Here is a 6917-nt window from a genome sequence, read left to right on the forward strand (position 1 = left end):
TTAGCTATAACCGGAGATAGGGGGGAGCCCATTGGGGTGCCCTCAGTTTGTTTATAGAAAGTTCCATTCCAAGTGAAGTATGTATTGGTTTAACAGTGTCTCACCAGGGGGGGTACCTCAGTGTTTAGTCCTTGATGAACCAAGTCTTTAATGATTGCGATGGTGTCAGGTACAGGAACCTTGGTGAATAAGGAAACTACGTCAAAACTGACAAGCAGGTCGTCTGGGGACAGGGAAATAACCTTGATTGACGATACCAGGTGAGTAGAATTTTGTACCGCAGAGGTGTTTTTTCCAGTGAAAGGACGCAGGATTTCAGACAAAAAAACGAGCCAGTTTGTAGGTGGGGGAGTTGATAGTAGAGATGATGGGACAAAGGGGTGTATCTACTTTATGTATTTTTGGTAAGCCGTATAATCTTGGTGGCCTGGCAGCAGAAGGTTTCAACGAAAACTGTTTAGATTGATCAATTAATGCGGTTGAATCAGAAATTATTCCGTTGGTTTGTGTGACGAGGCTGTTGGTGGGATCACTTTTTATTTTTGTATAACTACCATTGTCGAGTAATTATTTAATTTAGTTGTTGTATTCTATTTTATCCATGATGACAGGAGCATTGCCCTTGTCAGCTGAGAGGACTACAATATCATCCCTCTTTTTTAATTTATATAATTCAAAACGCTCAACTTTGCTGAGGTTGCTAGCTGGCATCTTAGCGTTTTTGAGGGCTGCAGCAATTTCAGATCTTGCTACGTCTGCAGCGATGTGACCCAGGTCCCTGAGAGCAACGTCTACTTGGGCAATTATATCATTAACTGGTATGTGTTTAGGTTTGACTGCAAAGTTTAGACCTTTAGCTAAAACGGATTTCAGACCATCGGAAATAGAACTGTTACTGCGATTAATTACGACTTTGTTAACGTCTAACTTTTTGGTGTGTGGGTCCGGTCTTTTGTTGAAGAGGAGGTTAAATTTGGAAATCAGGTTGTCCCTACATTTGGTCGACATAGTAGCAGCTGAAGAGGCAGTCATATTGTCTACATGTTCCCAATCCGATGTGGACATTGTTGCCGTCAATGATAAGTGTGATTTGTAGAGTGTCTTGTCTAACTGATCTAGTTTGGTGCGTATAAGTCTGATTTTTTCTGAGATAAGAGTAAAGCTAGTTTTGAAAAGAATTCGTTTCGCATTAGAAGAAGTTACAGCAGCAGAGGTCAGTGTAAATGCGATTGGTATTACCCCAGAGTCGCGGCATCTCTTCAGAAAGGTGAGAGACTCGATCAGCTGAGCCTTCTTATCCCGGAGTTTGTTGAAGGATCTTAAAGTTAGGTGAAAACCCTCCCAGTAGAGGCGGTAAAATTTTTATTTAAAGCTTTCATGACTGCAGTAATTCATATTCTTAGCTCTTTCGGTAAAGTCACGTTGAAGGGAAACTATAAAATAATAAAATATATATAAAACAATACAAATTCTCACGACGTTTCGACCATAACACAAACGGTCGTCATCAGGTGTGTCGGTTTGCATAAATGTATTTACTTTTAAACGGTGTATTTATTTATTTATAATAAAAACACGTCAGCGCCACGCGCAGCGATTTGGCAGTTTATTTAGAAGGACTAGTCCATCTATGTTCTGAAAAGAGGAGGGGGGAGACGAAAAATTAATGTATGCTGTCTGAAAGCCACTGTAAGTGTGAACAATCAATTAAGACCTGAAATGGTTTATCAAATCTTTCCAATGATTGCTAAGCCAGAATCCATCTTCTCGGTTGAAATTGTCTCTGTGCTTGTATATGTGGATAGCCTCATGAACGAATCTCTCATGGTAGCCAGATGGCTTACAAAGAACCTCTGTCTTGGAAAAGTCAATGTCATGTGAGCCTACTGAATTATAACAATGATCTGCCACGGCCGAGGTGTTGGTCCTACCGTGTTTAAGGTCTGCTTTGTGTTCACGAATGCGGTCCGAGACATGGCGTTTGGTTTCTCCAATGTAACTATTACCACAGAGGCAACTTAGTTTGTAGACACCAGGGTACTGTATGTCCGGAATCACATCTTTTACAGACGGAACCAGATCACGGATTTTATGTAATGTGTTGAAACGGACCTGGATCTTGTGTTTATTCAAGATTTTGGAGATCTTTTTTGTGATCCCCGCAATGTAGGGTAAAGTGATGGTTTTGAAAGGCTCCTCAAGAGGGTCCTTCTTCATGGTGTGAGTGATAGCTTTGCGGATTGTATAGTTGGAGTAACCATTAGCCTTAAGAGCTTGGTGTACGTGCTTGAGTTCACTGCCTATGTGTTCCTGGTCGGATATGCATTGGGCTCTATGATACAGAGTCTTAATGAGAGAGTTCTTCTGTGATGGATGGTGGTGGGAATCCGGTTTCAGATAAGCATCCGTATGGGTAGCTTTCCTGTAGACAGAGTGGCTCATTGAACCATCAGGTCTCTTTTTAATTAGGACATCCAAAAATGGTAGCTTGCCATCTTTTTCAACTTCCATGGTAAATCTGATGGCTGGGTGTATGGAATTGATGTGTTCGAAGAATTGGTCTAGAGCAGGCCGGCCATGTGGCCAGATGACAAAAGTGTCATCCATGTACCTCTTCCATAAGGTTGGGCACAGAGTGGCAGTCTGGATGGTGTCAGTCTCAAATTTCTCCATGAAAATGTTAGCTATAACTGGACATAGGGGGGAGCCCATTGGGGTGCCCTCAGTTTGTTTGTAGAAAGTTCCATTCCAAGTGAAGTATGTATTGGTTAAACAGTGTCTCACCAGGGGGGGGTACCTCATTGTTTAGTCCTTGATGAACCAAGTCTGCAATGATTGCGATGGTGTCAGGTACAGGAACCTTGGTGAATAAGGAAACTACATCAAAACTGACAAGCAGGTCGTCTGGGGACAGGGAAATACCCTTGATTGTCGATACCAGGTGAGTAGAATTTTGTACCGCAGAGGTGGTTTTTCCAGTGAAAGGACGCAGGATTTCAGACAAAAAACGAGCCAGTTTGTAGGTGGGGGAGTTGATAGTAGAGACGATGGGACGAAGGGGTGTATCTACTTTATGTAATTTTGGTAAGCCGTATAATCTTGGTGGCCTGGCAGCAGAAGGTTTCAACGAAAACTGTTTAGATTGATCAATTAACGCGGTTGAATCAGAAATTATTTTGTTGGTTTGTGTGACGAGGCTGTTGGTGGGATCTCTTTTTATTTTTGTATAACTACCATCGTCGAGTAATTCTTTAATTTTGTTGTTGTATTCTATTTTATCCATGATGACAGCAGCATTGTCCTTGTCAGCTGAGAGGACTACAATATCATCCCTCTTCTTTAATTTATATAATTCAAAACGCTCATCTTTGCTGAGGTTGCTAGCTGGCATCTTAGCATTTTTGAGCGTTGCAGCGATTTCAGATCTTGCTACGTCTGCAGCGATGTGACCCAGGCCCCTGAGAGCAACGTCTACTTGGGCAATTCTATCATTAACTGGTATGTGTTTAGGTGTGACTGCAAAGTTTAGACCTTTAGCTAAAACGGATTTCAGACCATCGGAAATAGAACTGTTACTGCGATTAATTACGACTTTGTTAACGTCTAACTTTTTGGTGTGTGGGTCCGGTCTTTTGTTGAAGAGGAGGTTCAATTTGGAAATCAGGTTGTCCTTACATTTGGTCGACATAGTAGCAGCTGAAGAGGCAGTCATATTGTCTACATGTTCCCAATCCGATGTGGACATTGTTGCCGTCAATGATAAGTGTGATTTGTAGAGTGTCTTGTCTAACTGATCTAGTTCGGTGCGTATAAGTCTGATTTTTTCTGAGATAAGAGCTAAGCTAGTTTTGAAAATAATTCGTTTCGCATTAGAAGAAGTTACAGCAGCAGAGGTCAGTGTAAATGCGATTGGTATTACCCCAGAGTCGCAGCATCTCTTCAGAAAGGTGAGAGACTCGATCAGCTGAGCCTTCTTATCCCGGAGTTTGTTGAAGGATCTTAAAGTTATGAGAAAACCCTCCCCGTAGAGGCGGTTAAATTTTGATTTAAAGCTTTCGTGACTGCAGTAATTCATATTCTTAACTCTTTCGGTAAAGTCACATTGAAGGGAAACAATAAAATATATATAAAACAATAAAAATTCTCATGACGTTTCGACCATAACACAAACGGTCATCATCAGGTGTGTCGGTTTGCATAAATGTATTTACTTTTAAACGGTGTTTTTATTTGTTTATAAAAAAAACGTCAGCGCCACGCACAGCGATTTGGCAGTTTATTTAGAAGGACTAGTCCATCTATGTTCTGAAAAGAGGAGGGGGGAGACGAAAAATTAATGTATGCTGTCTGAAAGCCACTGTAAGTGTGAACAATCAATTAAGACCTGAAATGGTTTATCAAATCTTTCCAATGATTGCTAAGCCAGAATCCATCTTCTCGGTTGAAATTGTCTCTGTGCTTGTATATGTGGATAGCCTCATGAACGAATCTCTCATGGTAGCCAGATGGCTTACAAAGAACCTCTGTCTTGGAAAAGTCAATGTCATGTGAGCCTACTGAATTATAACAATGATCTGCCAGGGCCAAGGTGTTGGTCCTACCGTGTTTAAGGTCTGCTTTGTGTTCACGAATGCGGTCCGAAACATGGCGTTTGGTTTCTCCAATGTAACTACTACCACAGAGGCAACTTAGTTTGTAGACACCAGGGTACTGTATGTCCGGAATCACATCTTTTACAGACGGAACCAGATCACGGATTTTATGTAATGTGTTGAAACGGACCTGGATCTTGTGTTTATTCAAGATTTTGGAGATCTTTTTTGTGATCCCCGCAATGTAGGGTAAAGTGATGGTTTTGAAAGGCTCCTCAAGAGGGTCCTTCTTCATGGTTTGAGTGATAGCTTTGCGGATTGTATATTCGGAGTAACCATTAGCCTTAAGAGCTTGGTGTACGTGCTTGAGTTCACTGCCTATGTGTTCCTGGTCGGATATGCATTGGGCTCTATGATACAGAGTCTTAATGAGAGAGTTCTTCTGTGATGGATGGTGGTGGCAATCCGGTTTCAGATAAGCATCCGTATGGGTAGCTTTCCTGTAGACAGAGTGGCTCATTGAACCATCAGGTCTCTTTTTAATTAGGACATCCAAAAAAGGTAGCTTGCCATCTTTTTCGACTTCCATGGTAAATCTGATGGCTGGGTGTATGGAATTGATGTGTTCGAAGAATTGGTCTAGAGCAGGCCGGCCATGTGGCCAGATGACAAAAGTGTCATCCACGTACCTCTTCCATAAGGTTGGGCGCAGAGTGGCAGTCTGGATGGCGTCAGTCTCAAATTTCTCCATGAAAATGTTAGCTATAACCGGAGATAGGGGGGAGCCCATTGGGGTGCCCTCAGTTTGTTTGTAGAAAGTTCCATTCCAAGTGAAGTATGTATTGGTTAAACAGTGTCTCACCAGGGGGGGGTACCTCATTGTTTAGTCCTTGATGAACCAAGTCTGCAATGATTGCGATGGTGTCAGGTACAGGAACCTTGGTGAATAAGGAAACTACATCAAAACTGACAAGCAGGTCGTCTGGGGACAGGGAAATACCCTTGATTGTCGATACCAGGTGAGTAGAATTTTGTACCGCAGAGGTGGTTTTTCCAGTGAAAGGACGCAGGATTTCAGACAAAAAACGAGCCAGTTTGTAGGTGGGGGAGTTGATAGTAGAGACGATGGGACGAAGGGGTGTATCTACTTTATGTAATTTTGGTAAGCCGTATAATCTTGGTGGCCTGGCAGCAGAAGGTTTCAACGAAAACTGTTTAGATTGATCAATTAACGCGGTTGAATCAGAAATTATTTTGTTGGTTTGTGTGACGAGGCTGTTGGTGGGATCTCTTTTTATTTTTGTATAACTACCATCGTCGAGTAATTCTTTAATTTTGTTGTTGTATTCTATTTTATCCATGATGACAGCAGCATTGTCCTTGTCAGCTGAGAGGACTACAATATCATCCCTCTTCTTTAATTTATATAATTCAAAACGCTCATCTTTGCTGAGGTTGCTAGCTGGCATCTTAGCGTTTTTGAGCGTTGCAGCGATTTCAGATCTTGCTACGTCTGCAGCGATGTGACCCAGGCCCCTGAGAGCAACGTCTACTTGGGCAATTCTATCATTAACTGGTATGTGTTTAGGTGTGACTGCAAAGTTTAGACCTTTAGCTAAAACGGATTTCAGATCATCGGAAATAGAACTGTTACTGCGATTAATTACGACTTTGTTAACGTCTAACTTTTTGGTGTGTGGGTCCGGTCTTTTGTTGAAGAGGAGGTTCAATTTGGAAATCAGGTTGTCCTTACATTTGGTCGACATAGTAGCAGCTGAAGAGGCAGTCATATTGTCTACATGTTCCCAATCCGATGTGGACATTGTTGCCGTCAATGATAAGTGTGATTTGTAGAGTGTCTTGTCTAACTGATCTAGTTCGGTGCGTATAAGTCTGATTTTTTCTGAGATAAGAGCTAAGCTAGTTTTGAAAATAATTCGTTTCGCATTAGAAGAAGTTACAGCAGCAGAGGTCAGTGTAAATGCGATTGGTATTACCCCAGAGTCGCAGCATCTCTTCAGAAAGGTGAGAGACTCGATCAGCTGAGCCTTCTTATCCCGGAGTTTGTTGAAGGATCTTAAAGTTATGAGAAAACCCTCCCCGTAGAGGCGGTTAAATTTTGATTTAAAGCTTTCGTGACTGCAGTAATTCATATTCTTAACTCTTTCGGTAAAGTCACGTTGAAGGGAAACAATAAAATATATATAAAACAATAAAAATTCTCATGACGTTTCGACCATAACACAAACGGTCATCATCAGGTGTGTCGGTTTGCATAAATGTATTTACTTTTAAACGGTGTTTTTATTTGTTTATAAAAAACGT

Source organism: Petromyzon marinus, unplaced genomic scaffold, assembly GCF_048934315.1.
Source record: "Petromyzon marinus isolate PM22_M1 ecotype Great Lakes invasive population unplaced genomic scaffold, UKy_Petmar_22M1.pri1.0 PM_G_Scaffold_39, whole genome shotgun sequence".
In the NCBI taxonomy this organism is placed as follows: Eukaryota; Metazoa; Chordata; class Hyperoartia; order Petromyzontiformes; family Petromyzontidae; genus Petromyzon; species Petromyzon marinus.